The 15,127-nt window shown below is 46.4% G+C and overlaps 1 protein-coding gene across 2 annotated transcripts in view; it reads left to right on the top strand.

Moving 5' to 3' along the window:
• Positions 1–14,900: 14,900 nt before the first annotated feature.
• The window catches only part of Ctbp1 (C-terminal binding protein 1), a 29,507-nt gene continuing 29,280 nt past the window's right edge, over positions 14,901–15,127 (top strand). Inside the window, exon 1 of one of the 2 annotated variants that reach the window (XM_008841812.3) lies at positions 14,901–15,020. The gene's annotated coding sequence lies outside the window, so the exon portion shown is untranslated. The remainder of the gene's footprint in view (positions 15,021–15,127) is intronic. The other variant, XM_008841811.3, reaches the window with a different exon arrangement.

The following is a 15,127-nucleotide window of genomic DNA, read 5'->3' as shown; positions in this document are numbered from 1 at the left end:
TAAAATATTTTTAAAATAAAAAATTCCTGGAATATCACAAAGGAAAGAATGAAAAGAAATGGTAAGATGTGGATAAATATAGTAAATTCTTAATTTTTCCACATTATGTTTGATGGTAAAGCAAACGACACATCTAAGACAATTGTATTACACACAACAGAGGGTAAGTGGACTCTAGGAGGGACTGTTACACTTCAATCAAACTGACCCAAGGTGACTTACAAATGTGGATACCAGTACACTGACAAATTGTGCACAGGTAATGTATCACTTTAACATGTAAAAACTTTAACACACACACTGAAAGACACTAAATAGATTAAATAGAATTTTAAAAAATGTTTAGGTGATCATAGAAAGATAAAAAGAAATGCACGTAAACAGAAGAAAACAAACAGAAAATCAAGAATCTAACCACAGACAAGCTCTAAATTACCCCAAATTACATTAAATGTAAATGCTCTAAATAAAGAGTAAACAGCTCAACCAGCTACATATATATATACTCATTGGCCTTTGGAACAAGGAAAATTATGAGATAGAGAGGAATCTTACATAACGACAGAGGGAAATTCATCCAAAATAATCAGCAATACAAAATGTGCACGCAAGAAAGCTGTAAAATATAAAGACCTAAGAAAGAAACATGGTCATGGCTACACACTTTGCAGCTCTCTCGGCAGAGTGTGTATACGGCTGGAAAAGAAACCAGTGAGGATGCAGAGGAAACAATATCATCAACCAACAGCATCTACCTGGCATCTGAACATCCCCAAGCACAGCATACACACTGCATTTCTACGGCCACAGAACAATTACTTAGACAGAGTGCATCCTGGGGCACGAAGGCTTGAATAAAACTAAAAGATCTAAAGCTATATAGTCTGCGTTTTCTAACAACAGTGGAACCAAACCAAAAAATAACAAGGATTTAAAAAAGATCTTCAACACATATACAAAATGAGGAAAAGTCTAGAACCAGTAATCGAAAATTCTGCCTGAGCTGGGTGTGGTGGCACACCCTTTCATCCCAGCACTCAGAAGGCAGAAGCAGGCAGATCTCCAAATTTGAGGCCAACCTGGTCTGGTCTATATAGCAAGTTCCAGGCCAGCCAGGGCTACACAGTGAGACTTTTGTCTCAAAAAAAAAATTGCCTTAAGAAATTAGAGGGTCTGGTGTGGTAGCCACACCTATAATCCCAGCACTTAGCAAGCTGAGGTAGGAGGATAGCCAAGGGTTCCTGGCCAGCTTGGAATACATAGTGAGACAATATCTTAAAAACAAAAGCCAGGGGCTGGAGAGATGGCTCAGTTGTTAAGAGCACTGACTGACTGGTCTTGCAGAGGACCCGGGTTTGATTCCCAGCACCCACATGGCAGCTACAAACTGTCCTTTATTCTAGTTCCAGGGGATCCGAAGCCCTCTTCTGACCTCCATGGCATTGTATGACATGGGTGCACTCACATACATGTAGGGAATACACTCATACACATAAAATAAAAATGATAAATAAAATATTAAAAAAAAAACAAAAGCCAGACAAATCAGAGCAATATAAACCCTAAACATGCAGAAGCAACTAAACAACAAAAAAAGGTCAAAAATCAATAAAATTGAACATAGTTGTCTATGTGGAAAGTTCCAAGGAATCCACAAAATTAAAAATAAGTCCCTGGAAGTAAAAAATGAACTCAGCAAGGTTGCAGGACTTAAGACCAACATTTAAAAAGGAAAACAACACCTATCACTTACAGTCATTAGAACATTAGGCATTTTCAAAGTGTAGGACTTCTATGATGAAATCTACATAGTACTGGTGAAGGAAATCAAAGACATAAATAAACCGAGAGATAGACCATGCTCATGGATTGGAAGATGCAGCACAGCAAAGCTGTCAAGTGTCCCCTGTTGGTTTAGCACAATTCCCATCAGCAAGCTTTACATTTTGGACATAGATAAGGTTATTCTAAAGCTGTATGGAAATGCAAAGGACAGCTAAAATCCCTAAACAGATTAAAATGGATGAACTACATATATTTATAGTTGTAGCAAACAAAACTTTGTGGTGTGGGTGAGGAAAAGGGCACACTGATCAGCACCACCCAGAAGCAGACCTGCACTCACACAACCAGCTGCACATTGACAAAGGCAGAAATTGATCTGATAGAAGAATCATGGTCTATATTAGTTACTTTTCTGTTGCTGTGATAGAAACACTGACCAAAGCAACTTATAGAAGGAAGAGTTTATTTGAGCTTATGGTTCCAAAGGGGCAAGAGTCCATCATGGAGGGGAGGCGTGGCAGCAGAGGTGGCTGGAGCAGGAGCAGAAGCTAAGCTCTCACATCTTCAAGTAGGCACAGGAGGCAAGAGAGCGACTGGAGATCTGGAAAGGCTTAAGAAGTCTCTAAGCCTGCCCCCAGTGACATGCTTCCTCCAGCATGGCCACACCTTCTAAGACTTTTCAAAACAGTGCCACCAACTAGGGACAAAATGTCCAAATACTTGGAAACTATATGGGACATTCTCATTCAAACCACCATATTCCACTCCCTGGCCCCCATAGGCTCATGATAATATAAAATGCAAAATGCATTTAGTCCAACCTTAAAAGTACCCATAGTCATTACCAGTCTCAACACTATTTAAAAATTCAGTCCAAAGTCTCTTGAGACTCAGAGCAATCTCTTAACTGTAAGCCCCTGTAAAATCACACCTTTAATCCTAGCACTTGGGAGGCAGAGGCAGGTGGATCTCTGTGAGTTTAAGGCCAGCCTGGTCTCCATAGTGAATCCAGGCCATCTGTGAGCAAAAAAGACCAAAAAAAAATCCATAGTCCAAAGTCTCTTGAGACAGGACAATCTCTTAACTGTAAGTCCCTGTAAAATCAAAGGACAAATTACATACTTCCAGCATACATTGGAACTGAATATACATTACCATTGCAAATGGGAGGAATAGAGGCAGAGTGAGGAGAGACCAAACAAAAACCCTCAGGGTACAAACCAAATCTAGTAGCTCTGTGTCTGACTTCTGGAACTTTCCTTCCAAAGGGCTTAGATGGCTCTCCAACTTTGCCGTGTACAACATACATCTTTCTCTCAGGCTGGTACCACTCCCTGTGTACAGTTCTCTGTGGCAGATGTCTCACAGCTCTGGCATCATGAATGTCTTCTTGGGGTCTTCAATGCCAACCAGGCTTCACCTTCACAGTTTCACAAAATGGCCTACCAGGGTCTTCTTTATGCACAGGCACCCCTGCTGCATGAGGCCTGGCCGCAGCAACTCTCTGAACCCTGGAGGAAAAACCAATGATCCCTTCACTCTTGCATTTTTTAGGCCTTGAAAGCCAGAACCACATGAATGGCACTGCCAAGTTTGACTGCAATTTTGGGATGGACTCCAACCTGCATTATCTATTTTAGAAGCTTTTCTCTTCAGTGGCCCCTGCAGCAGTTTCCTTTCACAAACTGGAGGCTTAGCTGGGTATAGTCTCACCCTGGAGGCACTTTCTCCATTGTTTAAGTGCAAATCTCTAGGTCTCTACTTAATCACTTTAATTTCATCAAAGGGATCCTCTCCAGCACATGTCTTGGCGCCAATATTTATCTTCCTAGTGCTCTTTTTCAATCCAAACTGTACATTCTGTATTTCTTTCTGCCCCATTTGGTCTTTCCCACTGTAGATCTGCTTACTATTCACTATTAATAGCCATGTCACCATTTCTATGTTAAGTTGTCTTGAAATTTCTTACTCCAGAAGAATTAATTCATTGCTTTTCAACTTAGCTTCAGGCAAGCTTTTTGGCTGTGGGTAGATGCCTGCCAGACTTTTTACCAAAATATCCCATTTGATGCTTAAGTCCTTGTTTCCCTCTGGAACTACATTGTTCTCAGCACTATTTTCTTCCAGGCACCTACTAGAATGGCCTGTTTAGCTCAGCTTACAGCAATCAAACTTTTCTAGCCCAAACTTGCAAAGTCTTCCACATTCTTCCAAAATCCCACCTGGTGAGATTCTTCTCAGTAACACCCCACTTCTGGTACCAATTCCTTTCTTAGCCTGTTGCCTTAAGGGCATCAGAAGCCCAAAGTGGCCAGGGGGAGGTCTTAGCTTCCAGTTCAATGGAATGTTTGTTGTGTCTCCTGGCAGAAGCACTCCCCACTCTGGAACCAAAACTTCTAAGCCAGCAGAGTGCAAAGTCTTGGTTACAGACAGCATAATTTTTCCTAGTGAGTCACTAGGGGTGATAGTGAGTGGAATCATTCCCACTTTCACCTTTTGATTCCTGGACCCATGAATCCTGGTTATAGGAGAAACAGTACCATATATTGGCTGCTGATTCAAAGTATACACTGCCTTCTGGAGGACCCTGTCCCAGCCCTCCAGGATATTGCCACCTAATTGGTGCTGTGACTGTGTCTTTGAAAGGCCATTCCACTGCTCTATGAAGCCAACTGCTTCAGGATGGTGGGGAACATGGTAAGACCAGTGGATTCTGTGACCATGGGCCCACTGTCACACTTCTTTGGCTGTGAAGTGAGTTCCTTGGTCAGAAGTGATGCTGCATGGAATACCATGTCAGTGGATAAGGCATTCTGTAAGTACCAGGATGGTAGGTTTGGCAGGACCATTATGTGCAAGAAAGGCAAATCCACAACCAGAATAAGTGTCTATTCCTGTAAGGACAAAGCACTGTCCCCTCCATGATGGAAGTGGTCCAATGTAGTCAGCCTGCCACCAGATTGCTGGCTGATCACACCAGGGAATAGTGCCATATGGGGGGCTCAATGTTGGTCTCTGATGTTGGCAGATCTAGCACCCAGCAGCAGCTGTGGCCAGGTCAGCTTTTTTGAGTGGGAGTCCATGCTGTTGAACCCTGTTTCTGGTACCAATTCTTGTTTTAGTTACTTTTCTGTTGCTGTAATAGAAACACTGATCTAAGCAACTTCTAGAAGGAAAAGTTTATTTGAGGTTATGGTTACAAAGGGTCAAGAGTTGATCATGGCAGATCTAGCACTCAGCAGTAGCTGTGGCCAGGTCAGCTTTCATGAGTGGGAGTCCATGCTGTTGAACCCCACTTCTGATACCAATTCTTGTATTAGTTACTTTTCTGTTGCTGTGATAGAAACACTGACCTAAGCAACTTATAGAAGGAAGTCGTTTATTTGAGCTTATGGTTCCAAAGGGGCAAGAGTCCATCATGGTGGGGAGGTGTGGAAGCAGAGGTGGTTGGAGGAGGAGCAGAAACTAAGCTCTCACATCTTCAAGCAGGCACAGGAGGCAAGAGAGTGACTGGAGATCTGGCAAGGCTTAAGAACTCCCTAAGACTGCTCCCAGTGATGTGCTTCCTCCACCATGGCCACACCTTCTAAGACCTCCCAAAACAGTACCATCAACTGAGGACAAAATGTCCAAATACTTGGAACCTATGGGGGACGTTCCCATTCAAACCACCACATTTTCCTTTCAACAAATGGTACTGAACAAATGGGCAACCATTAGTAGAACAGAGACAAAACAAAAAACAAGCAAAAATACACTGACTTGAATATTACACTTCAAGAAAAAACCCTCAACTGACCATAGAGTTAAAGGTAAAATATAAAGTTATAAAACTTATAAGGAAGCATAGGAGAGAAGCTTCAGGAGCCTGAGTGTGGTCCAGAGATCTTAGACATGTTAAAAGTGCAACCTATAAAACAAAATGTTACATGATTTAGACTTTATTAAAGTAAAAACACAGCGTGGTGGCACACGCCTTTAATCCCAGCACTTGGGAGGCAGAGATAGGTGGATCTCTGTGAATTCAAGGTCAGCCTGGTCTACACAGTGAATTCCAGGCCAGCTGGGGCTACAGGGAGACCCTGTCACAAAAAAAGTCTTAAAAAAAAAAAACAAAACCAAAAACATTTGCTCTGTTAATAATCCTGCTTGGCAGGATAAGGATAAGGGGGTGTGGGGGAGAGACTGGAGAGATTGCTTCTTACCTTTGGGGGCATGTGCACACACAAATTAATTAATTAACTAAATCTTTGAAAAAAGTGGGGCTAGAGAGATGATTCAACCATTAAGATCACTTGCTGCTCTTGCAGAGGACCTGGGTTCGGTTTCCTGCACCCACATGGTGGCTCAAAACTGTAACTCCAGTTCCGAGGAATTCAATGCACATAAACTCACACAGGCAGACACATATACACATTAAATAAATAAAAGTATCTTTAAAACTATTTTGTTTATTCTTTTTATTTTTAAGTGTAAAAGTGTATTTTCTACACATATGTAAGTGCACCTGTGTCATGCAATGCCCATGGAGGTCAGAAGAGGGTGTCAGATACCCTGGAACTGGAGTTACGGCGGTTGTTATCTGCCATGTGGGTGCTGGGAATTGAATCTGGGTCCTCTGCATCTGCAACCTAACCAGTGCTCTTAACCACTGAGCCATCTCTCCAGTCCCATAAAATCATCTTTAAAACCCCCACTAGGGGAGAGAAAAGGTGAAAAGACAAGGTACATTGCTAGAACATTTTGTAAAACATAGGTCTAAGACATGAAGATATATTTCAGTAAAGAGAACACACAGGTGACAGCACAATGGAATCTGTGTTTAGACCAGCAGAATGGAGAAAATTAAAAATGTAGATGCTTCCAAGTGTTGTCAGGGACACAGGCCTCTCACACACTGCTGGTGAGATTTAAAATGGAAAAGCCACTCTGACAAGATCATCTGACAGGTTTGGGTTTTTAAAGAGCTAAACATACACTTATGTATTGCCCAGAAATCATGGTTGGACATCTGTCTCAGAAGACTGAACCTCACACTCTCACAAAGGCCTGTGTTAAAGTGTTCACATCATATTTATCTAAAAGAAGCAGGAAAAAAAACTAAAATTAATCAAAACATCCCTAAGGGGTAGGGAGATGGTTTCGTTGGTAAAGAGCAAGCATGAGAACCCGAGTTCAGATCCTTAGCACCCATGTAAAACGCCTGATGCAGTGGCCCTAGGGAGGCAGAGGCAAGAAGATCCCTGGAGCCTTGCTGTCAGCTAGCCTCAATGAACTGGTGAGCTCCAGGTTCAGTAGGAAACTCTGTGTGCTCGCTGCTTTGTCAACTCATCCCAACCTAGAATCACTTGGGAGGAAAAAAGTCTCAAGGAGAGATGTCTCCATTGGGTTGCCCTGTGGGCATGTCTGTGGGGGGTTGTCTTCAAAGTGTTAACTGATGTTGGAAGACCCAGGACACAGTGGGCAGTACCATTCCCTGGACAGGAGGCTCAGTACTGCATGGAGTGGAGAATTCAGCCTGAGCACAACCAAGGGAACGAGTCAGTAAGCATACATATATTCCTTCCTCGCTGCTCTTGACTGTGACATCATGTGACCAGCTGTTTCCAGCTCCTGCTGCTGTGATTTCCTGCAGTGATGGACTGGAACCTGGAACTGTGAATTAAATGCTTCCTCCCCTAAGTTTTATTTTTTTTAAATTTTATGTGTATGAGTGTATTGCCTGCATGTATGTGAGTGCACCCATGTCATGCAACGCCTCGGAGGTCAGAAGAGGATGTCGGATTCTCCTGGAACTGGAGTTACAGGTGGTTCTTAGCTGCTATGTGGGTGCTGGGAATCGAACCCAGGTCCTCTGCAAGAACAGTCAGTGCTCTTAACTGTTGAGCCATCTCTCCAGCCCCAGTTTGTTTATTTTTTTTATTTTTATTTTTTGAGATAGGGTCTCACTATGCAGCCCAGCCTGGCCTGGAATTTGCTATATAGACCAAGCTGGCGTCAACTCAAAGAGATTTGTCTGCCTCTGCCTCCTGAGTGTGGCATTAAAGGTGTGCCACTCCTAAGTTGCTTCTTGTCAGGGTGTTTTATCAAAGTGATAGAAATTAAACTAGGACACCCTGTCCCCCAAAACAAGGTTGAGAGCTATAAAGGAAGACCCTTGACATTAACCTGAGATCTCTATTCACATGCACATGCATACACACACACACACACACACACACGCACGCACGCACGCACGCACGCACGCACGAACGCACGGTCTCTCAAAATATCAACAGATGAACAAAGCATTGACCCTCAAGTCTTAACAGAAGTGACAGCCCAGGGGTCTAGCTATGGAACGTGTAAGATGTCACACGGTGCCCACCCCATGTTTGTTCTTACACTGTACCTCCAAGTCCTTATTCCCACACCAGTGATCACCCTCTGACAGTGTGATATTTTATTCCTGGATTTGCATTCCATTCACACTAGCCACTAGCCCTAAGCCTCCTGGACTCTTTCTGCTGATTCTCTCACAGCAGAGCTCAAATCTGCCTGGACCCTACCTCTTCTGTCCAGTGCTCTTACCTCCATAGAAGTCACAGTCTCCTTCTAGCCAGCTTCCTCTGTGACAGCTTGCCTGTTTCCACACTTTCTATTGACTCCTATGGTTTTCTCCTCCCGCTGTATTAAATCACTCTATCAAGGATGGGACAGCTGCTCTCCAGAGACGCCTTTGCACCTCTCAGCACTCGTCTGTCCCTTGTATTTGCTGAACACTGGCCTGGACCTGAACACTAAGCAGTACTTGCAGCCATGGGCATGTGAAGCCCAGACCTAGAGGAGATTTAGGATCCACTGGATGGGCTTCATGGGGAAATTTCTTAACCATAATCTGGAGGCACTGACTACTGGGTCTTAGGCAAGAGTGATTTATGTAGAAGCAGTAGGTGCTCTGCTTCTGTTCCCCTGTCTGCTGCAACAGCTCCTTTCTCATCAGTCTGTTCTGATTTTTTAAAAAATTTTATTACATTTGTTTGTTGTTTTATTTAGCTTGTACGCATGCACATGCATGTGTATGTGCCACCAAATGCTTGTGGAAGTCAGAAGACAACTTCTAAAAGTTGGTTGTCTCTTTAAACTCAGTGGGTTAAGGGATTGAATGCATGTCGTCAGGCTTGGTGGCAAGCACCTGAACTCACTAGTCATCTTGCCATCCCCTCTTTTGATTTTAAATGAATCAGTCTATGTGAAAAGGGTTTAGAGCTGAGCCAGGCACAGAGAGGACAGATCAGCATCTGCTGTATTTTGCTGTCAGTGTTCATTGGCTGAGTACTCAACAGGAGATGTACTCTCAGCTTGGAAGTTTCCTGATGCCTTCTGGCCCTAGGCTGAATCACATCAGACAACTGTCATATCGAGACCCACTGAGCTAGAAAATGAGACAGCTCAAGGATTGGTGCTGCCCACATCGGGCTGAGCCTATCACCAATTAGCAATCAAGACACTCACCTATAGATCTGACTCCAACTCTGATTCTGAGAAGGGCCAGCTCTCACATTGGGAGCCCTGGTGTTCCATCCTCTGACTTTCTGTTTCAGGGATCTGCCTCCTCCTGAAAGGCCACCACGGGTGCTGACAGATGTGGTAGTCCACTCCTGCTTTACTTCTGAGACTTGCTTCCAGAATCATCACCTTTCTGCTCTGCTATGGTGGGAATGCCGGGCCCTTCTAAAACCCAGTGGGTTTGAATAGCCACTGTAGCAGTGTTCAGGTGAGCTTCTGAGTGGAGATTAGGACTCCAGGGCTTTGCCTCCTGGGTATTGGGTCGTTGGGAGAGTTGTTCCAAGAAGGAGCATTTGGCTCTCCACCAGGTGGCACCTTCAGTAGGTACCTACATATGGGGACACAGTTTGGAGATCCCTATCCTGGGCTAGCACCTGAATCTCAGACTTCCCAGTCTCTAGAACTGTGAGCCAGAAAGTTTCTGTTCATTGTAGGTCTGTGGCATTCGGTTCCAGCAGCATGAACAGACTTAACTTCTATATCCTTAGCCATCCTATGAGCTTGTGTCCAGGAGACTTCCTCAAGTGTAAAGCACCAGGTAGGTCTGGCTCTGTCCAGGGAGCATCTGGCCACTGCAGGCCTTCCTTGTCCTCTGAACTCCAGTCCTTTACAGTTTGTAATGACCCTGCAAGGAAGATTTCTCTCCCTATCTGTGATGGTAATCTTGATTGCCAATTTAAGACTTTAGAATCACTATGGAATCAAACCTCTGGGCATGTCTGTGAGGGAGTGTCTAGATTAAGTTAAGTTAGGTGGGAAGACCACCCTGTAACACCATTCTGTGGGCTGGGGTTCCAGACTCAATGAAAAGGAAAACACAAGCTGGGCACCAGCATTTATTAATTTGTTTCCTGACTGGATGCAATGTGACCAGCCACTTCGTGTTCCTGCCTTGATGGACTACATCCATAAACTGTGAGCCATAATAAACCCTTTCTCCCTTAATTTGCTTTTGTCAGGTATTGTGTTGCGGTAACAAGCAACTAATGCACTCGCTATCTTATGCTGAAAACCCTGGTCTTATACTTCTTGTATAAATTGTGTGGCATGTTTCAATGGCTGCATTACAAATATTTTAGGCAGAAAATGTAGTGTATAGACACAATGGAATACTACTCAGCCTTAAAAAAGAAGGCAATCCTGTCATTTCTAACAGTAGGGATCAACTTGGAAGACACTACCTGCATCAGCCTGCTTTTTGTGGCAAGAGCCTCAGTGCCCCAGACTATGAGGTTTATTTTAGCTTATGGTCCCAGTCCTAGGTCAGGAGTCTACATCTGGTGCTGGCCTTTTTAGAAAAGGGTTATAAAGGTTTTTTTTTTTTTTTTTTTTTTTTTTTTTTTTTTTTTTTTTTTTTTTTTTTTTTTTTTTTTTCTGGAAGCATCCTGAAGTGTCCCAGGAACTCACGTGGCAGAGAGAGGGCTTGGTGTGTATGGGTGCAACCTCCTCCTCCTTCCTTTCTCCTTTTCCCCCTTCATTAAATTAAAAGTTTTTGCTGGGCATGGTGGCGCATGCCTTTAATCCCAGCACTTGGGAGGCAGAGGCAGGCGGATCTTTGTGAGTTTGAGGCCAGCCTGATCTACATAGTAAGTTCCAGGACAGCTGGGGATACAGGGAGACCATGTCTCAAAAAGACAAAAAAATTTTTTTTTAATGTATGTTATTTGCCTGCATAAGTTTATGTGCACCATATGCATGCAATGCCTGTGGAGGCCACAAATCCTGGTTTGGCCTGTGTCAAGATCTGAAAAGCTGGGGCTCAGCCTGCTGTGGGTGACACAGGGGAACTGTGCCTCCTGCCTCTGTCCTTCTCACAGAGACAAAAGAACTCAAGATGGAGTTTCTTTTTCATATGTGGCTGGTACAGAGGGGACAATTCCTTAAGATGTGGGGCTGGAGAGATGGCTCAGCAGTTAAGAACACTGGCTGCTCTTGCAGAGAACCCAGGTTTGGTTTCCAGCACCCACATGGTGGCTAACAACCATCCATAACTCCAGTTCCAGGGGACCTGATGCCCTCTTCTGACCTCCACAGGATTGCATGACAATTGGTGCACTTACATACATGCACGCAATACACTCATATGCATAAAATAATAAAAAACCAAATACTTAAGAGGAACTAAAGCTCACTGATACAGTCATAGGAAGCAGCATCCATTCATCTAAAATGCTAAGGGTTACTGTGGTCTTGGTGTCCCCCAACACTGGATCATCTCCCATGATAGGCAGCGAGTCTGCAATGAGAACTAAGGCTAGTGTTGCTTGGCCCCGTGCCCAGGCATCTGCCCCCACTAAAAGGGGACTTTCCACCAGTTCTCAGATGGGGAGGGTCAAAAGGCAGGCTAGCAGGCCCACTCACAGCCAGGACAAGTATGTTGACCCTAGGTATTGACAGCAGCAGCCTGCACAGGTAAGGTAGAGGAACTGGAGTAGGAGAAGGTGGTGAGACGTCTGGAAAGCTTCAAGCAGCACTGGGCCATTTTCACAGAAAGCTATGCGTTGCTCATGGGTATAAGTCTCTTGACTCCAGTCATTATACCAAATAGCAGAGAGGTCTGTGGGTGCCCACACCCGGCTGGAGAAGACAGCACAGGAGTAAGAGGGCTGGCAGCAGAGGGGATGAAATGTCTGAAATGTTTCTTATGTGTGTGAATTCTTGGTTCCCACATGGTGGCACTGTTTTGGGAGGCTGTGAAACCTTGTGGCCTAGGTAGCAGAAGTCGGTCACTGGGGGTTGGGGAAGCTTGAAGGTGGTGTGGACAGTTTTGCCACCACGGGGGGCAGATCCACTGCCACCTTCTCTGCCACGATGGACTCTATCCCTCCATGAGCTAAGACAAATCCTTGCCCCTCAAGCTGTTTCTGTCAAGGTATTCTGTCTCAGTGATGGGAAGTAACCAATACAGAGGCTGAGAAGAGCCATGGCATAGCACTGACAAGGCCTGCAAAAGGAGGCTGTGGGGTGTGGAGCCGAGAAGGCACTGATCCATGGCACACTTTCATCTCCTTTTACTCAGATGTGCCCATGCAGTGCTGGGAGTCTTGGTTCCAGCTACATTTCAGAATGAAATAGACCCTACAGGGAAAGTATTTCTGGGTTGAGGCTACCTGCTTCCCAAGACCCCCAGTTGCTGAGCCAATTGTTGTGTGAAGCTTGTTCCACATGTGACCTTTCTGCAAGTTCTGTGTCATTTAAAGCCTAAGGTACAGGCCTAGATTCCTTTCTCTACAAGGTTACCCCACCTTGGTGAGTCTTAGCCTGATTTCTGCTGCATGGAATGGAGTACCAAGAACCCCAACCCCCACCACCCTTTTTACCTTCCATCCTCCCCCATACTGGTCTCTTTGGTTGATGTTAGACATCTCTCAGGTCACCCATCTACACCTGTCTACACCAAGTTGACAAACCCAGTGGGGTCCCTACCCCCTATACCCCAACAACCATGCCATCCCTTCCCAGCAGCCCCTGAGCCTGAACATTCAGCTCTTCCCAGCCTCCAGTAATGGCTTTGTTTCCCACATCATGTCTGGTCTTTGAGATTTTTTTGCTCACTTTCCTGTAATGTTCTTTTCAGTTCTCTGCAAGGCTGTCCTTTTGCCCACCAGGGCTCCAGCTGTCCCAATGTTGGGCCCTACTAACTGAGCTACCCTCCCCCCAAACTCTCTTGATGTTTCCTGGGTGCCTAGCAGATGTGTGGGTGTCTACATCTTAGTGACAGAGAGAAAAGGAAATAAGTGCTACACTGGAGACCTCCATAGATCCCACAAAACATGTCTTATAGTGGATATGATTTCACCGGATCATCCAGTTTTCACAGTAAATTACATCATCATCTGAACATTTGAGAAAGGCTTTTCCGTGCAAAGTTGAGTATGAACCTTCCACATTAGATTCTCAAATTGCTTCCAAGAAGGGCTGGTGCACAGGGTAGTGCCTCGAAGAGGATCTGTTCCCCTCTAGAGGTCTCCTGGAGTGGGCACCGGGTGTCCTCGGGCCTCAGCACACAGACGTGGTTGCTTATGCGAAGACAGAGCTGTTACTGGGCCCATTCCTTGGGTGCAAACTCCAAACTCCAATGGGCTTGTCAGCTAGGTGTGGACAGGTATGAATGCATGACCTGAGAGACAGCAGCTGACAAGGGAAGGCCTGGGTCTTGTCCTCTGGTCTTGTTCTTCCAGGACAGCTTTGCCAGAGGGGGACAGTTGAATGGAGCAGACAGGATGGGGAGGTTCCCAGCCGCCAAGTCCAGCCTGTGGCCTGGAGTGGCCATAGCCAGGATGGGGTTGAGCATCGCACCCTCCCACTAGCTAGCTCGTCCCTGGTGGTACAGGCTTTGAGCAAAACCTGAACAGAGTCGAGTGCAGGGTGTGTGTGGCCGAGTGGACCCCAGACTCTCTACCAGAAGTAGGTGGCAAAAGCGTCTCCGGGCAGTTCTGAGGTCGGATGGGTTCTCTTGGTGTGTACATTTCCTTATCTCAATCTCCATCTTTCCACTGCCTGCAAGGAGTGTTCCTGGAGGAGGATGAAAGCCCATAAGAGTACTCCTACAAGCAGGCATAAAGATGAGATATTCATGGGAAGCCCACTTGAGGCAGCAAACATCAGGTTGACAGGTCAGAAGGCAGACTGACAGTGGTCCAGTAGTGTGACTGTGATAAGCCTGGATTTCCTCTACAAGAGGCCCTAAAGGTTTCTAAACAAGGCCTGATAAAATCACTCACAGAGATGGAGTAATGTGGTCACACTGTGCAAGAAAATGAGGGTTGGGGAAGACTGAGAAGGGACAGGCCTTGTCAGGCTGCCTTGGGTCTCTGCCATGCTGGGATTGAAGGACTGGGAGGAGCCCCCTCGGCAGACCGGAAGGGAATCACCTGTTGCTTGGAGTTGCCTCCAGCCTTGGGGCCTGGACATCTGCTGGCCTTTTTCCCCAGCAAGGGAAGTCCAGTAGCAGGTTTGCGACTCCACTTACATCCTTCTCCATCCCTGTCTGCTAATGGATAGAACTGCAAGGTATCTTCAAAGCATTCATTTTGCAAAGAGACTCCCAGATCCTGGCCACCCTTTACTGGATAGGTCCACTCTTCTCAAAGATTTGCTTTGCAAAACTCTTGGTAACAAGATGGCCTTCAGCATCCTCCAGTTTAGGCTGTTTTTCATGGTTTCTTTTAAACAGCTAAGCGGGTATTACTTGCCACAGCAGCCTGACAGTCCCAGCAACAGCCAGCCTCCCGCTTTGGGTGTGTGGCGAGTGCCCAGCCTTAGGCCCAGGGCATAGGCCGCCCTCCCAGGCTGGGGCGCTGTCCAGCTTCTGGTTCCCGGTATGCGGACCCAGCTTCAGCCCACTCAAGCCCGGGACGCTCCTCCCGCCGTCCGCTTGGGGATGCGGCTGGGCCGGCAGCGCCCCACGCCGGTGGGTTGCTCCACCACCCCATCCGACCCCGGCCCAGGTCACCGCTCCAGGGAGCGGAGAGGGCGCAGCCGCGGGTATGCGCAGGGGGGAAGGGAGCCCAGGGCGGGTACGACAGGGGGCGTGGCCGGGGGGGTTCGGCCTGGGAGGGGCCTCCCGCCGTCCGCTTGGGGATGCGGCTGGGCCGGCAGCGCCCCACGCCGGTGGGTTGCTCCACCACCCCATCCGACCCCGGCCCAGGTCACCGCTCCAGGGAGCGGAGAGGGCGCAGCCGCGGGTATGCGCAGGGGGGAAGGGAGCCCAGGGCGGGTACGACAGGGGGCGTGGCCGGGGGGGTTCGGCCTGGGAGGGGCGCGGGCGATAAGGGGCCTGGCGCAGGGCGGG

Source organism: Nannospalax galili, unplaced genomic scaffold (assembly GCF_000622305.1).
Source record: "Nannospalax galili isolate Female #2095 unplaced genomic scaffold, S.galili_v1.0 scaffold101, whole genome shotgun sequence".
Lineage (NCBI taxonomy): Eukaryota > Metazoa > Chordata > Mammalia > Rodentia > Spalacidae > Nannospalax > Nannospalax galili.
This window is presented reverse-complemented; position numbering and strand designations above follow the sequence as displayed.